The 26522-nt window shown below is 38.2% G+C and overlaps 1 protein-coding gene and 2 long non-coding RNA genes across 3 annotated transcripts in view; 1 reads left to right on the top strand and 2 right to left on the bottom strand.

The window, feature by feature from the left end:
* Positions 1-26522, top strand: part of LOC124384638 (eukaryotic translation initiation factor 4 gamma 3-like) — a 1295064-nt gene that overhangs the window by 1112499 nt on the left and 156043 nt on the right. The window lies entirely within an intron of this gene.
* LOC124384781 overlaps positions 1-26522 on the bottom strand; it is a 277817-nt gene that overhangs the window by 126129 nt on the left and 125166 nt on the right. The gene's annotated exons all lie outside the window — the stretch shown is intronic.
* LOC124384740 lies at positions 120-1329 on the bottom strand. Its single transcript, XR_006925554.1, has 2 exons — positions 1214-1329; positions 120-1025 (listed from the first exon to the last, which is right to left on the bottom strand). It is a non-coding gene; the product is annotated as an uncharacterized LOC124384740 (long non-coding RNA).

Raw genomic sequence — 26522 nt, 5'->3', positions numbered from 1 at the left:
ATAATAATTATTATTATTATGTAGAATATAAATTAACAAATACAAAACATGTCCCACATACTAAACTTTTGTTAAAAATGTTAAAGGGTAAATAAGTACATTAAGAAAATAAATATATATCCATTTTATGCCCCTTTATTGTAAAAATTAGTCAAATCATACAGATATTAATTAACATGAGTGACAAGTGATGTATTTTCATTCACATCATCAGTAGTTTTGTGCACTATTGGGGGATTTATAAACATCGATCTGCCAAAAAACATAATAAATGTCCATCTATCCATTTCCTTTCTCTTTTTTCTCTTTTCCCTTCTTCCCCTTCTTTTCCCCTCTTCCCACCCCTTAACAGACTATTGATCTCCAGCTTCACACAGCTCACATCCTCAACTCTCAGTCTCACACTGCCCTCTAGCGGCACTATCAGGACGTGCTTTATGCTCCATTCTGTACTAATGTGACTTCTGTTTGTGTTTTAATGCAGTGATTTTCAATCTTTTTCTGACATTTACCACTTCAGAGGGGTGGGTTTTTAAACCCACCTGTCCTCCGTTACCTCAAAAAAGGATAATAAAATTCTTCAAGTTGAAAAATGTCTAATTTATTGAACTATCCAATTCTAAATGAACATCAACTAGCATCAAAACCAAAAATAGAGAAAATAAAGGTGTCGTTGTGTTATCTCTTGGACTTTGTCACTTTGCAGTTTGTGCAAAATAGAGCAAATTCATTTCATAAATCTTTTTAAAACGGGGTTGTAGACTTGATACTGTCACTCTCAAGTCATGTTCAATATTGAGCTGAGATCTGTATTTAGTTTTCAGTGTAGCAACATCTGAAAAGTCTCAGAGATGAGATGTGGCAAAAGAAACAGGATAAAACAGTTATATTTTCTTTAAGGCTGAATTTTTGGTTTAATCTCCCACCAGAGTGATGTGTACAGAATCATCATAAAAATTCTAGTATCTCCATGACAACCGCCAAACAAACAAACAGCAGCAAGAAGCAGCAGCGATTAGCAGCAACTAAGAACATTTACAACTTCTCTTCTATTGAACATTTCTTCATACAGGTACCTGGTAAATCTGCTGGACTATCGCCCTTTTGTTTAAATAAAACTTTATTTGCTGTTACTTTGGCTTCCGCCTCCGTTTCCCACATGACATAAATAAAGTTTTATTTAAACAAAAGGGCGAAGACAAAACACAAATACTTGCTGTGAAAGGATTATTCCGGTGGCCCACAATAGTCCAGAGTCTGAGGAATAATCCGAATGAGGGAATCCGGGAAAAGGAAAGTAATATCCACGGTGCGCCTGGAAAGAGTGCACGCGAGCGAGAGCGAGAGTCCGGGTCGAACTGCACGTGGCGGAAAGCATGCGCGCACATAAGGCAATATGAACACACAGGAACATGCAATAAAGGAGCCGGAGTGTGGGGGAATGTGGGGTTTATATCGGCGGTGTGATGAGTGAGTGAATATGCCTCAGGTGTTCTCAATGAAGCCCGATGCGAGGAGCTCCATGTGGGCGGGGCACATGGGAGAAGGAGCAGGGCGTTCCCCGAAGCACCAAAGGGGGCGTGGCAGGGGGATTCCTGACAATTTAGTAGAAGACTCGAAAAGTACAAAGTAATTATTTAGTGACATTAGCTAGCTAAGATTAGCTTTTATAGTTTAGCTTTTTATATTAATCCATTATATGTATTTAATAATTAGTATAGAATCTATCAGATACAATGAAGTAGCTTAATTTAACCTATTTATCCCATATTTTAATCAAACTCATGTAACCTGTTTACTCCAAGTATAATGAACATAATATACTAATAAATAGAGTAGAATAGGGTCAGACTGGGACTACAATTTTAATAATCCTTGCAGCCGTGTCATGTTTTATCTGTTGTGGAATTCCTTGTCATTGTTTAGACAATACGTACAGCTCCCAGTGTATAAAATTACAGGTGAAGAGTCTTCTACAGAAAACATCTCCACAGATATGGATCAAAACATCTATGTGGATTTGGATGGAGGGATTATGGCCCTAGTTGATGAGAAAAAATGACTGTAACAAATGTTTTCTCTTAACCAAAAGCACTAAACCCTTTATACGCTTTAATTCTGATTCTTTGATTATACTGTATAAATCATGTTGTTGTGTGTATTTTATGCTGTGTGCAGGAACATGGCAGCTGGTGAACAAAGGTGGCCTTTGCAAGGTATGCGTCTGCATCAAGGCACGTGTGCGTACATGGAAGCATGTGCTGAGGGGTATAGCTTCATCTTTGACACCTTTAGACCTACCTGCGATGCTTGTTTTTTCCTTCTTCTTCAAAAGCATTGCCTGTGGTGCCTGGAGCAGCCCACCTGTCCTTTAGGTGAACGGTGCTATAATTTCTTCCGTAAATGGATCTGGTTTCCTCCGGAAAAGGACGAATTCGTTTGGGAAACTGATGAGGACCGGTTCAGACCGGTGATGGACATTCTGCACCACGCTGACATGTTCTCCCAGATGGAATGTGGCTAGATTCCATCCAGAACTCTGTCTATGATCTTACTGCTGGACTTCAGCTGATCACCCGTATCCTTCATGTGCGTAGGGCTATTACCCTTGCCCAATCGTTTGGAGTTCCTGCCCGCTCAATGGTTGCTCTGAGAACTCACGGATTTCTCTTCACGGACTTCGTCATGCAAAGCACCTTTGTAACGTACTACACTATCACCTTCTGTGGCTCTGTTCTATGGACAACTGAACCAGCGAAACATCGTGATTGGAATTGTCGTCCTATCCTTTGTCGCAAATGTCACACAATCGGAACAGACTCAATGGTATTCTCATCGAGACTTCACAGTGGTGGTTTGAGGTTTCATGATGCGGTGTGGTCTTCACTGAAGTCTCACAGTTCTATATCTGTTCCCCTGCCGCACTGGATCAGACGACTATCACCCATTCCAGTAAAAAAGAAAAAAGAGAGAATAAAAAGGCAAGTGAGTCTGGACATCAAGGACAGGAACTGAAAGCTAAACCTCTCCATGTCCAATAATAATTAATAAAATCAATAAAATTTAAAATATTAAATCACTTGTTTATTGAAGTGTTCGACATCATTTAAATCCTGATTCTAAATCAGTGTTTCTCAACTGGAGGATGCTTTTAAACTAAATAATTAAAATACACATGATAAACCTTTGGGAAAATGTGACAAAAGTAAAATTGTTAAACCATGATTTTTGTCTTCCTTTCAAACGCCGCATGACCTCCTCATGGATTCTTCCACTTAGTTTATATCCCTCTTGTGGGGCAGGGGGCTGTGGCTCAGGGTCATAATGCTGAGGGGGAGGGAGATCAGGAGGGAGAGGGAAACTGGTCCTCAGTGCCACATTGTGCAAAACACCACACACCCTGATAATCTTACACACATTTTCCAGGTGGTATAGAAGTCTTCCATCTGAGACATCCAGAGCTCCACATCTGCATTTCAGGAGGTGAGGAGCATCTGAGGGGTGAAGCCTCTGTCACATGTCATATTATAGACTACATCAGGACAATGTTTACAATTTTTACATGTTGTTAAAGTCACCAAGAAGCCAGTCATCACGTCCTGCAGCTGCCTGTAGTCTGTTCCCTACACTGCTATGTGTCAGGATAAAGGAATCATGTGCTGAAGCAGGTCAGTGTGCCACAGTGAAGGAAAACCTGATGTATCGACTACGCACCTTAATAATAACATCCAAAATGACAGGCATTATGACACTCTGGAGCAGATACCAGACCTATAGCATGAGATTTAAATGAATTATATTATTGTTAGATTTTTATCATGCCCAAACGAAACTTAATTCTTGGAGAGGTTTTCCATACGATCTGTTATGCCCGTGGTGCCTTTCTGATATCAGGGAAGAAGAAATACACAGCACACAGAATGCACGTTCTTCCTCTTCTGTTTATTGCAGGCAGCAGAACGTATATATACACATACAGAGAAAAGGCTGTCCTAAACTTGTTTCCTGTTTAGACAAGAGGATATACTAGCTGGAGATGTGTGAGTCCAGATAAGACTCCCTGTTTACCTTACAGACTAACATCGTAAATATTCTATAGACACTGAACAGACAAAGGAAAGATAGTGTGAGAAACATCTTAACACTAACAATGGCCACTTTAAATCATTTATGATTCAGCATCACACACCAAAACATAGGATGTTCATCCGGGGAACAGAATCGGTGACATAAACTGCAAATAAAAAGATAAAGACAAACAAAAACATACAGATTCCATTTAATTCTTTCCTACATGCATATAATCCTTCATCATCACCACTCCAATCGAGGCCTTTATGGCATGTCTTACCATCATCATCAAACATGGCAACATACAAAGTATAATTCCAACAATCAATACAAGAATCATTTCTAAAACAAAATAGTGTTCAACACTCGTAAACAAACTCTTAATCTTCTCAAAAAAACTTTGTTTCTGTCAGCAGTTGTTTCACGTTCTCCAAGACATCATGAGACATTTATTTCTCAGTGCTTGTTCAGTATATCTATTAGCAGTATTATAAGGTATACAGAACAGTTTCTTCTCACTGAATAATGTATTCAAAGAGAATAAGAAAAATTCTGAGTCTAGTTACAACTATGCATATATAGTTATAGGATTTAGACCTAGAGCAGGTATCAGGGTGAGCTAAACTAAACAGTCAAGTGAGTCAGATTGTCAGGAATCCACCTGCCACGCCTCCTTCAGAGGCTGTCATTGCCTAACACAGATCTTCACCCCGGAGGTGGCCCCCTTTCTACTATAAAGAAAGGATCTTTCCGTGGGCTCTCAACTGTTTCAGCCCTGAATACTTACTTAGGTAGGCTTCTTAGGCCAACAGACCAATTAGTGCATAGAATAAGTGGGTGCTGTTTTGAACCTGCTTGCGTGTATCTGTGATGCCCACGAAGGTGTGCCCACATTGTGTATTAGTTGTTTTTTGTAGTTAATTTTATTATACACTCTTTTTCAAGATTTATTTTTGCATAACATGTAATGTTAAACAGTAACATATACATGCAATTATACCTCTGCGCCTGTAGGGGGGCAATGGGACTAGTTTGCCTATGCATCACCGGAAATTTCTCTCATAACTGAGAAAGATTTAATACTGCTGAGATGATTTTATAGGAGTATAGTTTCCTATTTTAATACAGATATAAAAATCCCATACATATTATGGTGTAGTCGTGGACCAGTAGAGAAAACACTAAGTGCTTGTAAAAAGACTGGCAGCAGATCAAAATCAATCACATCTTTCATTAATGTTTTTCTTTTTAAATACATTTTTGGACCTGATTGTATTCAATAAAAAATATGTATTACAGTTAATTTACCTTGTGAATAATTTACCAGATTATTTTATTTTTATGATAAATTTCTTACTTACAAACGTCTTAATAAGTAGATGATTATAATTGAAGAATGACAAGAGACTATAAATACTACCATGTGTTTAAATACAAAATCTGTTTGTGTTCAGAGAAGGTAAGTATAATGAATAATCTAAGGAAAATGAAATAAAGTCTGTTAAAAGTGCAGTGTTGTCAGGAAACAGAAGGAAACGAGGCCAGGTAGCATGAATGAATGATTTATTTTCTAATAGCTCATAACACACATCTGACACGCGCTAATCACGTGTTCTCTCATTCTCTATTTTCAATGCACTTCTACTCCCCCTAATGGTCACTTTAAGTATAACACAACAACAGCTCACCACATGCAGTACAAATTAATTACACCCCAAATTAAACCCCACATTTCTAACAAAATCACATTCCAAACTGCAAACACGTGTTTTCTATTAAATAATATAATTCAAAATATTTTAATACCCTACTGTGTCTAAACAGAGGAGCTATAGGAACTCCTGTAGGGTTTACAATCACACACCACTTCAGCATGTCCTAACACCACCCGTTTTCAGCTTCCGCGTCTGCATTTGAATCATTGAAGCCCCGCCTCTTTTGTGACGTCGGTATCTCTGATAGCCCCTGGACTCGCTTTTATTGTCATGACAACTTTGTTGTGCTGCAGTTCAACACAAACATTTACTGACCACAGCAATGAAGCGCAAACAAACAGCTGAAATGTTTTAATTGTTTTTAGTGATAAGCGTCAATGTTTTGAACAATCCGCTCTCCAAGACACCAAAAAAGATTTTTCAGCCAGAAAGAGCGACTTTCAGAAGAAAGAAGGAGAAATAATGACAGATAATAAGACGGGTAACAGCTACAGCTGCTTCTCCTGCTGTCAACTTTATTCAACTTTATTGTCATTGTACAGAGAACAAGTACAGAGACAATGAAATATAGTTATCATTTAGTTCCTAAAACCACATTAAATATCAATCTGTCATGCAGGAAATATAAAATGATTTTGTACTGACTGAGTAATGCAGCACTTATAAAATATTTGTACTACAACATTGTGTGTGTTTAAGACTGGTGCAGTTTTGCATGACTCTGTTCTGTTCACTGTTTTAACTAGAAGTTTATAATGATTTCTGTTTAACTTAAAGTTTGTTTTGTATTTTGTAGATAAATTTAACGTTGCCAAGTGCAGAGATAAAAAAGGCAACATCAGAAGGCCAATGAATGCCTACATGGTTTGGGCGAGGAAACAGCGCCCATCTTTTCCAAGGCCAATCCAAATAGCAGCTCTGCAGAGATCAGCATGCAGCTTGGGATCGCGTGGAACAAACTGAGTGAAGAACAGAAGAAACCCTACTACACTGAATCATGGAGGCTTAAACAGGAACACGAACAGTTGTTTCCTGGTAGGTGAACTTTCTTTATAGACAAATGGCAAAATAACAAATCAAACGCATCAATTCTGACACTTTTATTGTTTTTATGTTGCTTCTTACTCTTTAAATTCTTCTTTTCTATCATGTAGATTGGGTTTATAAACCGCTTCCAAAGAAGGGAAGGAGAAAAGGCAGTTTGCAGAGTAGTGACTCACAGAGGAGACCTGATCATCAACCAAACCACCACATAGTCATGAACATGCCAGAAGAAGTACCAGTCCATGACCTCGTGCCTGAAGTTAGTGATCAGTTCCCCGGCCTTAGCCACCAAGAACTGCTGTCTCCTAAAGACATCTGCTTTGATCCTCCTCTTTTCCCTTCTGTTTCTGAGTCGACTTTCTGCCAGACCAAGTGAGTTAGTAAACTGCATTGGAACAGTTTCAGAAGAATGACATGCAAATGAAGTTTTACTCTGCATCTTAAATAATCACCATAATCGCCACTCATTTACTTTAATATGCAGCTAAAATTGTGCACTTCTGTTTACAGCACCTGCTATGGGTCTGACTGTACAAGCAGTGAGGTTCAGCTCGAGGACGAGGAGGAAATCACTTTGCTCAACAACGACATCTTTTCCATTTTAAATGAGGAATATGGCTTTTTTAACCAGTCTGGAGCTCAGAATCATACTGAAGACCCCCACAACAGCACAGAGATCCTGGATTCTGTACCAGTGTTTGATATCGACAGCTTCGAGGATCTGTTGAAGAAACTTGAAGAGATGGAAAATGATTCAGGAATAAAGGAAGATGGTGAAATACGAACGTTTCATGTACTTTAGTGTGCATGTTGTTTCACCATCTTCATTTTATATTAAATTTTATTTTAAACAACTTTTATATAAGGAAATAAAGATTTTGTATGACAATCATGTCTAATGTCTCTTCATCACAGAGAAAATTCAATCACTTCATTTTTTTTCTTGAAATCCACTTTAGTAAAGTCAGTGATGTTTGATGTCCTTAAAGAAAAGGAATTTGACAGAAACTGAAGTTGAGGTATTTTCTTGCAGCTTTAGTGCTTTGTTTAAATTAAATGTGGGGCAGAACCTGATTCACTTAAACATCTGTACTTGATAATTGAGCACATGGATTAGCACAAGAAATTCAGTGAGCATAAGTAAAATGATCATGTCGTCTCAGCTTCATCCAGAAAACCTGGAAGTTTAACAAGAAAAAGCTGTTGGTTTTATTGACATGTACACACACATTAAGACACTTTTAAGGACTCATTAGAACAATGTTTAGTGTATGAGAGAGAAAATGTCAATAAGAATTTGATTAAACGCACACACAGATGAAAATTCTTACCTGTAGCGCCTCCTTGTTGTGGGTTATAGATTCATACTGGGACTTCAGGACACTGTGAGCCTCTCGTTCTTGCTCACGCTCCTAAAACACAGCCATGAGGAAGAGGATGAAGGATTTAGTCATTAAGGGTTTAGTCATTAATGTTCACATCCACAATGAGGCTCTACTAATATCACCTTCACCACCAGCTTGTGTGTTTAAACCTGAATAAATCCACTATTAAACCATTAAAACATTTTAACAAGTTATCACAATTTATATTTGAGTAAATATTTGAACACTTTGTCTTTTCCTAACACTGTTTATCAGTTCATTTCTGCTGAACTGAAGCCATTTTCTTTCCTCTCAGTTTAACAGCAGTTACTGAAGCACACAGAGGAACAACTCAGTCATACACTAGGACACATTTCACTACCACATTTATACCTGTTTTACATCTTTATTATTTCCTATAGTGTCCATTTACTGTGTAAATGTAGATCAAAATACAGAAACAACATGAAAAGCGAAATACAATTATTTAGCAAAATAGCTAACTAGCCAGCTAGCTATTTTTTAGCTTTAATAGTTTTCCTTCTCAGTCTAAATATAGATTTGTAGTGAACTATAAGTAAACTCTTGGTATCTATAAGTTTATTGGTCTCCTACACCATTAGCTGAAAGGTCCATTTCTGCTCACTGCAACATTTATGGAAATAAATGATAGATGATGATAAATATGATAAATATGTAAACATATGTACAGTGGATAAATATAAAAGCAGTAACAGTGCAGAGATGTGTGGACATCATTAAGAAGTACAGGATGGATCTAAGTCTATGGCATTGAAGAGTAATGTGCAGAAGTGAAGATTACAAGATTATGGCATTTAAGAATTATCAAGCTAAATAACCAGTCTATAATTTTTGTCAAATTTATTTACTTTTTCCTGCAAGTCTGTGATCTTTATGCTAATGATCAGGAGTAAACACAAAATGAGGAACATCGCTTTTCCCCTCTTCACTCCGGTACCGATGGTCCTGATCACCTTTCCACCTGTTTGGGGATTTTATGGGTGATTTGTTTTTCAATAATAATAATTATAATAATAATAAATGATAAACTCTGTGTTTTAAAGAGAATAAAATCCATAAAGCTCGGAAACTCACCGTTCCAGGGGTCGTACAGTTCACTTCATCCCGACAGAGGGTCTTCATCCTCCACCTGGAACACGGCGTCTCTCGGAGCTACAGGAGGAAAATCCAAGCGATGCTGAGGAAAGAAAAGTCTAAACAAATGATATCAAATATATAATATAAAATATTTCATATAATAAAAATCATATCTATTAAATAGTTCTTTCTGATGTTTTTCTACTAACTGCAGTTGTCAAAAGTTATACTTGAACTATGATGTTATGAGGCTGCATTGGAACTAAACTTTATAGTATTGTGTGATCAGATGAACCCATGAAGAACTCATGTATTGTAAACTGATTTAATCTCTGTGTTATTGTGATTTAATATTTAAACTGATGCTGTGAATACTGTTCAATAACTGTTTATTTTATTACTTTAACTTCTGTTCATGTAAAATTGGGTTTAAACAGAACCTTTATTTTATTATCATTTACTTTTGTCCCGTTTTCCCAACATTTTATCATGTGGATTTTAATTCTTAGTTAAATTTAAATGATGTACAATAATAATTTTATAATAGAAACAAAACACACACTATATTTAAGATATTTATTTATTTTTAAGGAAGAAAAAATATCCGTTACAATAATCACTGATATGTTTGTACTTTATTATATGTAGGACATGTCCAGCTTGATCTCCTCTTTTTCTTTCTCTGGTTTTCTTTCTCTAGTGCTGAAGTCATATTGCTGAACAGCTGTACAGCTTCCTCCAGTCACTCTCGGTTTCCATCCTCATTTCTCTTCCCTCACCTAAGAATCTTTGTTTCCTCAGAGATTTTCTGCGACTCTTTGGGTTTGTAGAGGTTCAGCTTTCTGTTTCTGCTGTTTATATATATATATATATATATATATATATATATATATATATATATATAAGTGCTTTTTCTAAGCATTTTTTATCAGTTATGTCGACTTTTTTTATGTCGCCGAACCATAATATCTCGAGCACAAGGGGGGAAAAATTTGCCATTTAATGTCGGTTATCTCGGTGCAGCCGCAGAAGAACTCGTGGAAGTGGCGGAAAAATCAAGCCTTACAGCTGCTACAGGTGTTGTATTGTATACTGGTGAATCTCTGCTGTTAGATAGTGCTAGTGTTCGTAGTGTTAGTAGGGGCGCGGCGCAGCTTTGGGAAGAAAAGAGCAGCCGTTGAGAGAGTGCCGGTGGGAAGGCACGTGCGGGATACACATGAGCGATAACAACGACCGCTGTGAACCAACATATACCAACAATAACGGACGGTGACAGTGTGGAAGTTTAAATAGGAGCTGGTGATGATGATAAACGAGCACCATATGTGCGCGAATGAAGCCGGGAGCTTCAGAGAAAGCGGCCGAGAAAACACCTGACACGCTGAAGGGGGCCGAAGGGGGCGTGGCAGGTGGATTCCTGACAGATAAACATGTACTGTATGTATTTTTATAGCATGCCTTCATCAAACAAATCGCGGCAACGCTGTTGTGTAAAAACCCCTCCAAAAACACGTGCATGCACATTCTCATTTATTAACGCACATCATGTACATAAAGAAATTTCAAGCACGTTAATATATTGCCGCCATTTTGATTTTCGTTTATCTCAATCATCGGTTACCTCGATGCTTTTTGGCGACCCCCTAGGACATCGACATAACCGGGTTCCACTGTATTAATAATTTAAATAATATCAAATAAAGAATATTAAATATTTCATATAATAAAAATCAAAAGTGATTTTCAGAGTTGAATCAGTGGAAAAGCGACTGATCCGAAGCTGCTGCTTTTCAGCTGATACACACTGTGTGGTCAAAAGTATTTGGACGTGTCTTTTCCAGACAGATGTGGTTCATAAATTCACCTAAAATGCTCTTTAATGCACCATACAGCCAATTAACATGCAAACTGTTGAAACACTTCATATAAACAGAATGTAGAATCACTGAAAGCATTTTAAATGGGATTTAAATACCGCTACAGAGGAAGCAGGAGCTTTTCTGTAGCTATTATTGCTTTATGTTCATGGCACAGGACCAAATATCAGTTTATTTTATCTTTCCATAATGAGCTGGAATAAATCATTAATGCTGTGGTGCCAATGGAAGATTAAGAAGAAAATCTCCAGGGACCATGATGATTTCTTGGTCTGGATGATGACTGGCTAATAATCTGATTTAGATTCCTACAGCTGTGCTCCTGGATCTATGTGCTGAATTGGGTCCAGTAGTACAGAGGGAAACACACCAGAACCATGCCATCCCTGTCCAAGTACAGGTCCTCACCACTCTGGGGTTAATGACAACAGGTTGTTTTAGTGGGAAATGGCAGACAGGGTCTGCTATAGGTCTGGTATCTGCCCCTGAGTGTCATAATGCCTGTCATTTTGGATGTTATTTTTAAGGTGGGTAGTCGATACATCAGGTTTTCCTTCACTGTGGCACACTGACCTGCTTCAGCACATGATTCCTTTATCCTGACACATAGCAGTGTAGGGAACAGACTACAGGCAGCTGCAGGACGTGATGACTGGCTTCTTGGTGACTTTAACAATATGTAGAAATTATAAACATTGTCCTGATGTAGTCTATAATATGACAGGTGACAGAGGCTTCACCCCTCAGACACTTCTCTCCTCCTGAAATGCAGATGTGGAGCTCTGGATGTCTCAGGTGGAAGACTTCTATACCACCCGGAAAAAGTGTGTAAGATTATCAGGGTGTGTGGTGTTTTGCACAATGTGGCACTGAGGACCAGTTTCCCTCTCCCTCCTGACCTCCCTCCCCCTCAGCATTATGACCCCGAGCCACAGCCCCCTGCCCCACAAGAGCGATATAAACTAAGTGGAAAAATCCACGAGGAGGTCATACAGCGTTTGTAAGGAAGACAAAAATCATGGTTGTTAATAGTGTTTATTGTGACTCTTTGTAGAAAAAGATTAAAATCAAGATTTAAAAAAAGATTAAAATAAGATTTGACAAGACAGAAATAAAAAATGATTAAAAGACGAGACGATCTACAAGATACAATAGCTTTACACTCAGCTTTATACTATTGACTATAAGTGTAAAACTATCATAAATAGCCAAAGAGATACAGAAAGAGGAAAAGACATGTTCAGACTCTCTGTTTCTCTTGTCGTCTCCTTTTTTTTCTATTTCTCCTTTTCTTTTGAATGTTTTCTTGTCTCAGCTGAGCAACAATTTCCTCCCATCTCTCTCGGACTCTCATATAATGATCTGTTTTATTCTCCAAAGTCTTCTTTTCTTCCTCACAGAGATTCTGGGTATCCTGGAGCCCCCTGTTGGTCTGAAGCTGTAAGTTGTTCCTCTCCTCTATGTCAAGTTTAGTTTTCTCTCTTCGTCCTCTTGTTTTTCCTCAAAATCCAACGTGGGCTCAAACTGAGCAACACGTTCCTCCAGTCGCTCTTTCTCTCTGATCAAATGATCTCTCTCCTGCTCTGCACTATTTTTTATTTTCTTACAGTGATTCTGAGTATCCTGGAGCTCCATGGTGGTCTGTTCTAAAGTGACCTCAAGCTGAGCAACATGTTCCTCCACTTTCTTTTGTTCTCTTGTCCAGCTCTCTCTCACAGTCTACAGTTTTCTCCAGTTCCTTATGGATTTTCAGGAAGACTGGAGCTCCATGGTGGTCTGATCCAAAATAAACTCAAGCTGAGCAACACGTTCCTCCAGTTGTTTTGTTCTCTTGCCCAGCTCTGGCTTCTCTCAGTTATGTCCTGTTCCTGCTGCTTTCGCTCAGAAGCCAAAGTAGCCTCCAGCTTTTGCACCGTCTGTAGCAGAATGGCTTTCTCTTCTTTCTCTTCTGTTATCTTCTCTATCATTAGAAGAGAAAATGCATCCAAGTCTTTCTCTACTTTCTCCATGTGTTCCAGCTTCTCCTTCATTTCAGCAATCTGCTTAGTTTTCTTTGTTCTTCTGCTTTGAAAAAATTCTCTTAACCTTCTGAAGAGCTCCATGTTTATGCCTCTTTACTCACAAGCAAAAACCTTGGAAATGAGAGAAACAGAGACGCATTCCCAATTATAGATGTTGCCTTACTGTGACGTCACAGGCAGATGCCCGCCCTCCGTCTGTGACGTAACCCGGTCTCTCTTAACCTGACACTATGCGCATGCGCACATTACAGAGGTAAAGAGCGGATAAAATATCATGTCTTCACAGCTTTTCTGTTGTTCCTGAGAGAAGAGCGATATTACAGTCATAAATAAGATAAAACGGCTGTAAACTGTGTATAAAGCGAGTGAATCCGAGTTGAGAACCGGAAGTTGACCGGAGTGACTCTATGAATGTTGCAGAATCATAAATGACCAGTAGGTGGCAGTGTGATGTGTATTAGAGCTCACTGTCACAGCAGGTAATTAGAAGTAGTGGAGCTCTAATGACGTCATTAATAGCGAGGACAAGACACACAGCAGTTTGGGATTCTTTTATTGACTTTATTGATTAATTGATTTGGAGTATGATTGTGTTTCTGATCAAAGTAAGTTCATGTGTATGGAGTAAAACAACCTGTACATTTCTCACTTCCAGACAGTATTATGAGATGTTCATCTGCTGGAAGTTCATGTTTAATGCTGCATGTTTTATAGGATTTATGAGCTGGAATAAATGTCCAAAAACCTCAATTCAACACTGAGTGATTTTTGTAGTTTGGTAGATATTAGATCTTTTGATGTATTATTCTTTTTTAAATATCTGTGTTTTAAATACACATTTATAAATATCAAGGCTTTTACTGGGTAATAAATTAAAAACATAAAGTCATAATTTACTGAAATGAAATTGAAAACATCAAAATACAACAAAAATAAATAAAATGACTATCAATATGTTTAAAACTAGAATAAATCTGGTTCAGACAGTTAAATACAGTGCAGTATTACAGCCTTATTTCATGTTCATTTTATAAACACAGTTTGTCATTATAATATTAATAATAATAATAATAATAATAATAATAATAATAATAATAATAATAATAATAATATATTATAATTTATAATAATACTTTATTGCAATAGGGTGCTTTAGTACCTAAAGGTCTACATTTAAACATACTTTTATATTCTAAAATTATAAATTTTATGATTATTATATGAAGATTTCCACATTTATATGATTTATCCTACAGATTAATCACTATAAAGAAAATAGAAACATACACAAGAATGTTATTAACAACTTGTACACTGTACTGCACGATCCATGTGGAATATAATGTGCATATAATAATGAATATTGTGAATGTAAACAAACATTCAGCAGTAGTTGAAAAAAATCAGGTCAGTCTCTGAGCATAAGCACTGAATCACTTGGAATTTACTCGGTCAATAATAAAAACTCTTTGCTATAGTTGTGAGGTGACTGATACACAAAGCCATGGAGCAGTTGGACACTGGGGAGACAATCAGATGAATGAAAGTAGAAAATGTGATAAAACCCTAAAGTTTATTGTGAGATTTGAGTCGTGATCGCTCAGATGCACAGTGTAGCAGCAATGACACAAACTTCACTTCACAACAAGAGCAAAAATACATGAATGAAAAAATGAATGAATTGTACAATACATGAATGAATGAAAATTCATGAATGAAAATGAAAAATGAAATTAAAATTCATTAAATGGAAAAAAAAAAATCCAATGTTATTCTGTTATTCAATTCTCTCATACTGACCACTGGATGTTCTACACGGCACCTCATGGTAAAGACTCTCTGATGACAGGAGACTCCACCATGATGCCGAGGCGATAAGAAGATCAGTAACATCCTGAAACAGACCTCACAAGGGTCCATCAAAGAAGTCGAGTCCTCGTGCTGTGCGTCAGGTGCAGAAGCTGCTTCAGAAAACAGACACACGAGTGCTGCAGCATCGCTTTAATCACTTCTTATTTCAAGAAATCTTACCAAGTGTAATTATTTTACTGCACTGGCAAATCATTTGACTTGTTTCTAGTCTGTAGAGTTTCTTCTTAAATCATGCTTTTATTTCTTTATTTTGACGGATATTTTTTGCAGTGGACGCGTCATAATGTGTGCTGTGTGTTTTTATCCCTGACCACCGAGCACCATAGAGTGAATAAAAATGTATTAATATTCTTCATTCATACAATTCGTACAAGATGATTCATACAAATCAATACAATTCATTTTTGTCATGTATGTATATTTAACATTTTATGAAGATATCATTAAAATGTAGATTTCTACAAACATTTATCTGACAATATTTCTGGTCCTTTTCTCCCTCACAGATGTAAAATAGACTCAGATTTTCCATCCACATGCAGATCACCAGGTCGCTGTCGCTTTTTCTTTTCTTTTTTATTTCTTGTAAACAAAGCTCAGTTATCACGAGCTGAAAGAGCTGCATTCCACTTCCTGCCAGGTGCGTCACAGTGCACATCACGCGCTCTTTCACCACTAAGAGCTTCTAAAGATGAATAAAACTAAGAACTCGCCCACACGGGGAATAAAAACCTCCCATGTATCGTTAAAATCCTGCACTCTTTGGCTACATTTTCTATGGAACATGTTGTTTCCACACTGCTACTGGCTGAAAATAAAAGATTGGAAATAAAGGGTGGTGCAAAGCAAAACGTCTCCACAAACACCTGCAGAGTTCAGTTGTATCACTGATAAGATTCTACCTGTCTTTGTCTTTTTTTAGTGGTTACTCTCATTTGTTTTTTAACACTATATTCTACCAGAAATATTTATTTTTTACCACCAAGATGTCGTTCTTTATGCGAAAGTTACTCTAAAACTGATACAAAAAAAAACAAACAAAAGACCAAAAATGCTCTACGGTATGTTGTTCAGTGGAACCTTATCTTTCCAAATAAACAGGAATTTGCAGCAATTGTGTGTTTGGATGCGTTTGTGACTCGTTATTACAATTATAGTGTAAGTACTGTTTTTTATGCATGTTGTTTGTGTGTATTGTTTACACAAATTTAGGAAATACATTTGTTATAAGCGTTTCATTAATAAACAGTGATCTAAAATCGATGCTTGAGGCTTAGACCTTTAGAATGATATATAATTTATCATGATAACTTATACCCCTTTTCATTTAATCTATTGTTAACTTACACCAGCAAACAGTGGTCACTTCAAGTGGCTGCTTTTGAACTGTAGGCTCCGCCTCCTCTGGTCAGGCTCTTGCTCTTCATTGGTCCTTTTTTCCCCATTCCTCCATTACAATTACCAGGTGACTCCACCTACATATAGTAGAGAGCTGAAGACAGAGCCAACACAAGGAGGGGGGAGTAGAAGAAAACAGCACAGACACGTAACAGCGGCGTCCTGGTGCGTGTTAAAAATAAAGTAACTCCATTACCGTTACCATATGATGCGTTACCTGTTACTTTTTTAAATGAATTCATTTGGGCTGAAGTGTAGACTACAGTCTGACCTGTTTACAGCAACGAAACATTGTAGGATTGGAGGATGAACCACTGTAAACAGGAAGAAGACGCACTGTGGGCGTGTCTCCGTTTATTCAGGTCTGTGCGGCAGTAATGGCGAGTCGAGGCGAGAGCAAGACGAGTTTCTCAAAGTGGAAAAATGCATTTATTTCACTTTAGTTGAGTATAAAGACAAAAACTTTTTAGTCTAATGTAAGCTGTGTCTTTCTGGTTTGAAGCTCGTATCTACTGCGATAGCAACACCTCCAGAAACTCCATGCCTGAGGAGCTAGAAGCTAGAAGCTAACCCGGTGTTCTGTTCTACATTGTTGATAGTTTTCATACTTCAGCTGTGAAAGGAACATGTTTAAGAGCTCAACACAACAGCTTTTATGATGCAGAAGCCACTTTAGTTTTGTTTTAAGTCAGTTTTGTGTTTGTAGACCATAACGCGTAAAAGGGCATTAATGGGAACATTAAAGAAGGTTCTTTTAAGAGGTAATAATCAGTTAGTAATAAATAGAGTAGAATAGGGTCTGACTAATGTTATGAGTGTGTAGGAGAAACAAAAACAAGGCAGACTTAAGCATGTTTATTGGGAAAGAAGAGTTTGTGGGCCATTGCTGCTGCAGAAGACATGGGTGAGCAATCAGGATCAGACTCAGGGGAAGATATGGGAGGATAATAATAATAATCAGGTGAGAGAACGGGGGCAGTAGGAGAATAATCAGTAGGGGACCAACATGAAGGATAAGGAGGAGATGGTAGAGTTGATGCAGGAATACGGGAGTCGTCATAGTCTTTATTGTTGGTCTGTGTCACCTGATGATAAACAGCAGGAAGGTCAGACGAGGTCTGTGTGCCCATATCACGTGTAAAAGTATTCTTCACGATGTGAGGAGGCAGACAGGGGTTCTCTGGAACAGCTGGAGTAGAGAGATGTTTAATAAATGGAGCAATCTCAGTGGTGAGGAAGAAGAGCTGAAATTGACGATACTGTCGGAGGAGAACGCTCCTAAGAGCTGTCCCAGAACGTCTGTGAGATGGAGCTGAATAAAAGAAACCAACAGAGATACGATGTAAAAGGGTGAAATCACAATGACTAAATATAAAAATGTATATGTTCATGTGGGGACAAAAGTAACAAGATTATAAATTAGGGGTCACAAACCTTTTTGACAACGAGAGCTACTTCTTGGGTACCGACTAATGTGAAGGGCTACCAGTTTGATACACACTTCTGAGATAAAAGATTTGCTCAATTACCTTTAATTATGTTATTATTAATAATTAATGATATTTATCTATATGAGGGTGTCAAACTCAATTGCACAGGGGGCCAAAACTTAAAGCCCACTTTAGGTTGCGGGCCGAACAGGATAAACATTTATTGAACACACTAAAACAATGTTTTTTGAACAGAAATATTAATAAAAACAGACATGAAAATTATTCCAGAATAAATAAAAATTTAAGTTTAAATAACCTAAAATATTTTGCTCTCCATAAAAATATATCATCGAAAAGATCATTCTGAGAAACCAAGAGCAATTGGAGAAACATGTAGTTCAGCTGAGGGCACTTTGAGTTCTGACTATGAGAAACAGCAGAAACAGAAAGCTGAACCTCTACAAGCCCAAAGAGTCGCAGAAAATCTCTGAGGAAACAAAGATTCTTAGGTGAGGGAAGAGAAATGAGGATGGAAACCCGAGAGTGACTGGAGGAAGCTGTACAGCTGTTCAGCAATATGACTTCAGCACTAGAGAAAGAAAACCAGAGAAAGAAAAAGAGGAGATCAAGCTGGACATGTCCTACATATAATAAAGTACAAACATATCAGTGATTATTGTAACTGAATATTTTTTATTACTTCAAAATGAATAAATATCTTAAATAAAGTGTGTTTTGTTTATATTATAAAATTATTATTGTACATCATTTAAATTTAACTAAGAATTAAATTTCACATGATAAAATGTTGGAAAAATGACACAAAAGTAAATGATAATAAAATAAAGGTTTTGTTTAAACCCAATTTTACATGAACAGAAGTTAAAGTAATAAAATAAACAGTTATTGAACAGTATTCACAGCATCAGTTTAAATATTAAATCACAATAACACAGAGATTAAATCAGTTTACAATACATGAGTTCTTCATGGGTTCATCTGATCACACAATACTATAAAGTTTAGTTCCAATGCAGCCTCATAACATCATAGTTCAAGTATAACTTTTGACAACTGCAGTTAGTAGAAAAACATCAGAAAGAACTATTTAATAGATTCATTTTAATAATTCAGTCCATTCAGTTTGGTCAATTCAGTTAGAAAAGATTCGGTTCGATGATTTCGACTCTTTAGATTCAGTTCAAGTGACTCGGTTCAAGAGTTCAGTTCGGTCACTTCTATTCAAAACAATGAGGTCGACCGAGACTGAATCCATAGATAGTTTAAGAAATTTCCTTTCAGCAGTCTCTCAAAAAGAAACCAGCAGGTGGTCAGAATGTTCCTACTCTGTTCCTGGGTTAGTTTCAGGGGTTCACCTCAGTCAGCTTCATCCGGTTTGTGTGTAATCTTCCCTCTGTAATCTGTACTTGTGCAGTGTGTGTGTGTGTGTGTGTGTGTGTGTGTGTGTGTGTGTGTGTGTGTGAGAGAGAGAGAGAGAGAGAGAAATAGAGAGAGAGAAATAAAGTGAGTGACATGATGATGTCACCGGCAGAGGGCGGGGCATCTAGGTGTGATGTCACAGTGTGACACGTCTATATAATTCAAAGCGTGCTTTTGTTTCTCATTTGTGAATTTACCAATTGTAAGTAAAGAGACACTAAAATTGACAACCACCAAACAAACAAACAGCAGCAAGAAGCAGCAGCGATTAGCAGCAACTAAAAAAACATTACAACTTCTCTTCTATTGAACATTTCTTCATACAGGTACCTGGTAAGTCGTCTAAATAATTATGGTAGAATATTGTAGATTATTTAGTAGAAGACTCGAAAAGTACAAAGTCATTATTTAGTGACATTAGCATGGGTAACTAGCCGGCTAGCTAAGCTTAGCTTTTATAGTTTAACTTTTTATATTAATCCAACAAATGTACCTAATAATTAGTATAGAATCTATTAGATACAATGAAGTAGCTTAATTTAACCTATTTATCCCATATTTTAATCAAACTCATGTAACCTGTTTACTCCAAGTATAATGAACATAATATACTAATAAATAGAGTAGAATAGGGTCAGACTGGGACTACAATTTTAATAATCCTTGCAGCCGTGGCATGTTTTATCTGTTGTGGAATTCCTTGTCATTGTTTAGACAATACGTACAGCTCCCAGTGTATAAAATTACAGGTGAAGAGTCTTCTACAGAAAACATCTCCACAGATATGGATCAAAACATCTATGTGGATTTGGATGGAGGATTATGGCCCTAGTCAATGAGAAAAAAATGACTGTAACAAACGTTTCCTTATAACTAAAAGCACTAAACTCTTTCTACGCTTTAATTCTGATCCTTTGATTATATCGTATATAAATCATGTTGTTGTTGTGTGTATTTTATGCTGTGTGCAGGAACATGGCAGCTGATGAACAAAGGTTTCTTCTGCAAGGTATGCGTCTGCATCAAGGCACGTGTTTGTACATCGAAGCATGTGCTGAGGGGTATCGCTTCAACTTTGTCACCTCTAGACCTACCTGCGATGCTTGTTATTTCCTTGTTCTTCAAAAGCATTGCCTGTGGTGCCTGGAGCAGCCCACCTGTCCTTTAGGTGAACGGTGCTATAATTTCTTCCGTAAATGGTTCAGGTTTCCTCCAGAAAAGGACGAATTCGTTTGGGAAACTGATGAGGACCCGTTCAGACCGGTGATGGACATTCTGCACCACGCTGACATGTTCTCCCAGATGGAATGTGGATAGATTCCATCCAGAACTTTGTCTATGATCTTTCTGCAGGACTTAAGCTGATCACCCGTATCTATCATGTGCGTAGGGCTATTACCCTTGCCCAATCGTTTGGAGTTCCTGCCAGCTCGCTGGGTGCGCCAAGCACTCACAGTTTTCTGTTCACGGAATTCGTCATGCAAAGCACCTTTCTAACGTACTACACCATCATCTTCTGTGGCTATGTTCTATGGACAACTGAACCAGCGAAACATCGTGATTGGAATTCTCGTCCTATCCTTTGTCACAAATTTCACACAATCAGGAAAGACTCAATGGTATTCTCATCAAAATGTCACGGTGGTGTTTTGAGGTTTCATCATGAGGTGTGGTCTGCACTGCAGTCTCACAGTTCTATATCTGCTCTTTTGCCGGACTGGATCAGACGACTATCACCCATTCCAGTAAAAAAGGCAAGTGAGTCTGGACATCAAGGACAGGAACTGAAAGCTAAACCTCCCATGTCCAATAATAATTAATAAAATCAATAAAAATCTAAAATATGAAATCACTTGTTTATTGAAGTGTTCGACATCATTTAAATCCTGATTCTAAATCAGTGTTTCTCAACTGGAAGATGCTTTTAAGATAAATAATTATACTCCACATGATAAACGTTTGGAAAAAAATGTGACGAAAGTGAAATTGTACAATTATTAAAAGATGAAGTTAAACCATGATTTTTCAAACGCCGTATGACCTCCTCATGGATTCTTGCATCTTGCTTATATCCCTCTTGTGGGGCAGGGGGCTGTGACTCGGGGTCATAATGCTGAGGGGGAGGGAGGTCAGCAGGGAGAGGGAAACTGGTCCTCAGTTCCACATTGTGCAAAACACCACACACCCTGATAATCTTACACACTGAGCATCTGAGGGGTGAAGCCTCTGTCACCTGTCATATTATAGACTACATCAGGACAATGTTAACAATTTCTACATGTTGTTAAAGTCAACAAGAAGCCAGTCATCATGTCCTGCAGCTGCCTGTAGTCTGTTCCCTACACTGCTATGTGTCAGGATAAAGGAATCATGTGCTGAAGCAGGTCAGTGTGCCACAATGTTTGTGAGGGTCGTGTTAGAGTCACATATGACTTGCACTTTAACAGAAAGCTGTTTATCAGTGTTGGGCAGTAAAACCGATAACGCGTTACTTTTACAGTAACTAATACTGTAACCGTTACCGTTACCGTATGGTGCGTTACCTGTTACTTTTTAAATGAATGAATTTGGGCTGAAGTGTAGACTACAGCCTAACTTGCTTACAACAGCGTCGCATTGTAGAATTGGTGGATAAACCACTGTAAACAGGAAGAAGACGCACTGTGGGCGTGTCTCCGTTTATTCAGGTCTGTGCGGCAGTAATGGCGAGTCGAGGCGAGAGCAAGACGAGTTTCTCAAAGTGGAAATATGCTCATTTATTTCACTTTAGTTGAGTATAAAGACAAAAACTTTTAAGTCAAATGTAAGCTGTGTCTTTCTGGTTTGAAGCTCGTATCTACTGCGATAAACAGCAACTCCAATCTGCCGAAGCTCCTCCAGAAACTCCATGCCTGAGGAGCTAGAAGCTAGAAGCTAACCCGGTGTTCTGTTCTACATTGTTGATAGTTTTCATACTTCAGCTGTGAAAGGAACATTTTTAAGAGCTCAACACAACAGCTTTTATGATGCAGAAGCCACTTTAGTGTTTGATTGTGAATTTATTATTCAGCTTGTTTTGTTATTTATTTCAGAAATCCTTGTGATATATTCAGTTTGTGCTGCTCTGACTTTAATAAAATAGTGTTTAAAATGACTTTGTGTTTAAGTCAGTTTTGTGTTTGTATAAACCATAACACATAAAAGGGCATTAATGGGAACATTAAAGAAGGTTCTTTAAAAAAGTAACTAAAAAGTTACTTTTAACAGTAACACATTACTTTTTGGTGTAAATAATCAACTAAGTAACTTAGTTAATTTTGAATGAAGTAACGAGTAACTGCAACTAGTCACTATTTTTTAGTAACGAGCACAACACTGCTGTTTATTAACATATACAAATTCCTTTACAGTCTTTACAGAAATATGAGTGCAGTCAATTGTGTTGATTACATTTGTAAAACTGAACATTGCTGCAAAGTGCATTTTAATTTCAGCCTGTTCTTGCACAGTGAAGAGAAACCTGATGTATCGACTACCCACCTTAATAATAACATCCAAAATGACAGGCATTATGACACTCAGGGGCAGATAGCAGACCTATAGCATGAGATTTAATAGAATTATATTATATCTAAAGAAGATCTTTGTGAAAAGTTAATTATATATAATATTTATATAAAGTATTTCCTGTCTGCCATTTCCCACTAGAAACAACCTGTTGTCATTAACCCCAGAGTGGTGAGGACCTGTATTTGGACGGGGATGGCATGGTTCTGGTGTGTTTCCCTCTGTAGTACTGGACCCAATTCAGCACATAGATCCAGGAGCACAGCTGTAGGAATCTAAATCAGATTATTAGCCAGTCATCATCATGGACAAGAAATCATCATGGTCTCTGGAGACTCTTTTTCTCCTTAATCTTCCATTGGTGTAATCCTCCAGCAGTGCCATCATGCAGCATTACACACGGGGGTCACCACAGCATTTATGATTTATTCCAGCTCATTATGGAAAGATAAAATAAACTGATATTTGGTCCTGTGCCATGAACATAAAGCAATAATAGCTACAGAAAAGCTCCTGCTTCCTCTGTAGCGGTATTTAAATCCCATTTAAAATGCTTTCAGTGATTCTACATTCTGTTTATATGAAGTGTTTTTAACAGTTTGCATGTTAATTGGCTGTATGGTGCATTTAAGAGCATTTTAGGTGAATTCATGAACCACATCTGTCTGGAAAAGTCCAGTGTCCAAATACTTTTGACCACACAGTGTGTATCAGCTGAAAAGCAGCAGCTTCGGATCAGTCGCGTTTCCACTGGAATTCAATCTGAAATATAACTTTTAATTTTTATTACATGAAATATTTCATATTATATATTTGATATTGGAGTCATGAACCTCTGCATTTTTCTTCCAGTGTCCTGATTCTTTACACCTCTGATCATGAAATCAGAGTCCAGACGGAGATCTTTAGGAGAACCTCCACACACTCCTGCTGCTGCTGCTGCTGCTGCTGGATCAAAGGTACAATTTATTCATGTCTCAACTTTCAGTGTGGTTTGCAGGGCAAAGATACATCATAATGTATTTTAAAATTAAATAATAAAAAAATATCTTAACTTTAAGTGTATCACAATAAACTACTGTTTTTTTATTTATTAACTCAAATTCACAGTGGGCCAAAATTAAAACTGGGACAAAATCATGGGCCAAACTCAGTATTTATTAAAAAGTTTACTGTAATTGTGCATGTTTTCACTGCGGTTAAGCAGCTGCATCTTGAAAATACACGGTTAAGCAGCCGCACTTTGTTTAGTGTTGTGCGTCTAATCTTGCAATTACGGTATGGGTGGTGGGAGGGGTCAAAATACACGTAAAGACGCTTCAGAAAGGCGTTTCCGTTATAATAAGACAAAAAACTAATCTCAGTGCATTTTTATCATGTTCCACATTTAAACACTCATAAAACTTCCTAGATAGTTTTTTTTTTAACTGATTCCTGTTCACAGTGATCTGGAATTTATTTACTTTGTATTTATTGTCAATTAATTTGACTTCACATTTTCAAGAAATTAAAGGCAATATTACTCAAAACGTGTATTCTTTTACTTCTTCTTCTTCTTCTTCTTTCGGCTGCTCCCATTAGGGGTCGCCACAGCGGATCATCCGTCTCCATACCACCCTGTCCTCTACATCTGCCTCTTTTACACCAACTACCTGCATGTCTTCCCTCACCACATCCATGAACCTCCTTCTTGGCCTCCCTCTTTTCCTCCTACCTGGTGGCTCCATCCTCAGCATTCTTCTACCAATATAATTTATGTCCCTCCTCTGCACATGTCCAAACCATCTCAATCTCGCCTCCCTCACCTTGTCACCAAAACATCCTACATGCGCTGTCCCTCTAATAAACTCATTTCTAATCTTATCCATCCTCGTCACTCCCAACGAAAACCTCAACATCTTCAGCTCTGCTACCTCCAGCTCCACCTCCTGTCTTTTACTCAATGCCACTGTCTCTAATCCATACAACATCGCAGGTCTCACCACAGTCCTATAAACTTTCCCTTTCATTTTGCAGATACCCTACTATCACAAATCACTCCTGTCACTCTTCTCCACCCACTCCACCCTGCCTGCACTCTTTTCTTCACTTCTCTAACACACTCTCTATTACTTTGCACTGTTGACCCCAGGTACCTGAATTCCTCCACCTTCTGAAGCTCTTCTCCTGCAACCGCACCACTCCACTGCCCTCCCTCTCATTCACACACATGTATTCTGTCTTACTCCTACTGAGTTTCATTCCCTTCTCTCCAGCGCATATCTCCACCTCTCCAGGCTCTTCTCAACCTGCTCCCTACTCTCACAACAAATCACAATATCATCCATAAACATCATAGTCCAGGAGACTCCTGTCTGACCTCGTCCGTCAACCTGTCCATCACCACTGCAAACAGAAAAGGGCTCAGGGCCGATCCTTGATGCAGTCCAACCTTCACCCTAAACCAGTCTGTCGTACCTACTGCACACTTCACTGCTGTCACACTGTCCTCATACATGTCCTGCACCACCCTCACATACTTCTCTGACACACCTGACTTCCTCATACAATACCACAACTCCTCTTTTGGCACTCTGTCGTAGGCTTTCTCTAAATCCACAAATACACAATGCAATTCCTTCTGTCCTTCTCTATATTTCTCCATCAACATTCTCAAAGCAAATAAGGCATCTGTGGTGCTCTTCCTCGGCATGAAACCATACTGTTGCTCACAGATGGACACCTCTTCTCTCAACCTGGCTTCCACTACTCTTTCCCATAACTTCATGGTGTGACTGATCAACTTAATTCCCCTGTAGTTACTGCAGGTCTGCACATCTCCTTTATGCTTAAAGATCGGAACCAGCACACTCCTTCTCCATTCCTCAGGCATCTTCTCACCTTCCAAAATCCTGTTAAACAATCTGGTCAAAACTCCACTGCCATCTCTCCTAAACATCTCCACGGTATGTCATCTGGTCCAACCGACTTTCCACTCTTCATCCTCTTAATCGCTGCTCTCACTTCCTCCTTACTAATCCTATCTACATCCTGCTTCACCAACTCCACATCATCCAACCTTCTCTCTCTGATTTTCCTCATTCATCAGCTGCTCAAAATACTCCCTCCACCTTCTCAACACACTCTCCTCACTAGTCAACACATTTCCCTCTCCATCCTTTACTGCTCTAACTTGCAGTACATCCTTTCCAGTTCGGTCCCTCTGCCTGGCCAATCTGTATAAATCCTTTTCTCCTTCCTTAGTGTCCAACCTCTCATACAGCTCCTCATATGCCTTTTCCTTGGCTTTCGCCACATCCTCTTAACCTGCTGCCGCATCCCTTGTACTCCTGCCTACTTTTCTCATCACTCTGTCTATCCCACTTCTGTTTTGCCAACCTCTTTCTCCTTATGCTCTCCTGCACTTCCTCATTCCACCACCACGTCTCCTTGTCTTCCTTTCTATTTCCAGATGTCACACCAAGTACTTTTCTAGCTGCCTCCCTCATCACTCCTGCAGTAGTTGCCCAATCATCCAACACCTCCTTAACACCACTGAGCCTCTCTCTGACCTCTTCCTGAACCTCACACTACACTCTTCCTCCTTCAGTTTCCACCATCTTATTCTTCTTTCAGTTCTCAC

The sequence above is a fragment of the Silurus meridionalis genome, chromosome 4, assembly GCF_014805685.1.
Source record: "Silurus meridionalis isolate SWU-2019-XX chromosome 4, ASM1480568v1, whole genome shotgun sequence".
In the NCBI taxonomy this organism is placed as follows: domain Eukaryota; kingdom Metazoa; phylum Chordata; class Actinopteri; order Siluriformes; family Siluridae; genus Silurus; species Silurus meridionalis.
Note: the sequence above shows the minus strand (reverse complement) of the source record. Positions and strands in the feature narration are given on the sequence as shown.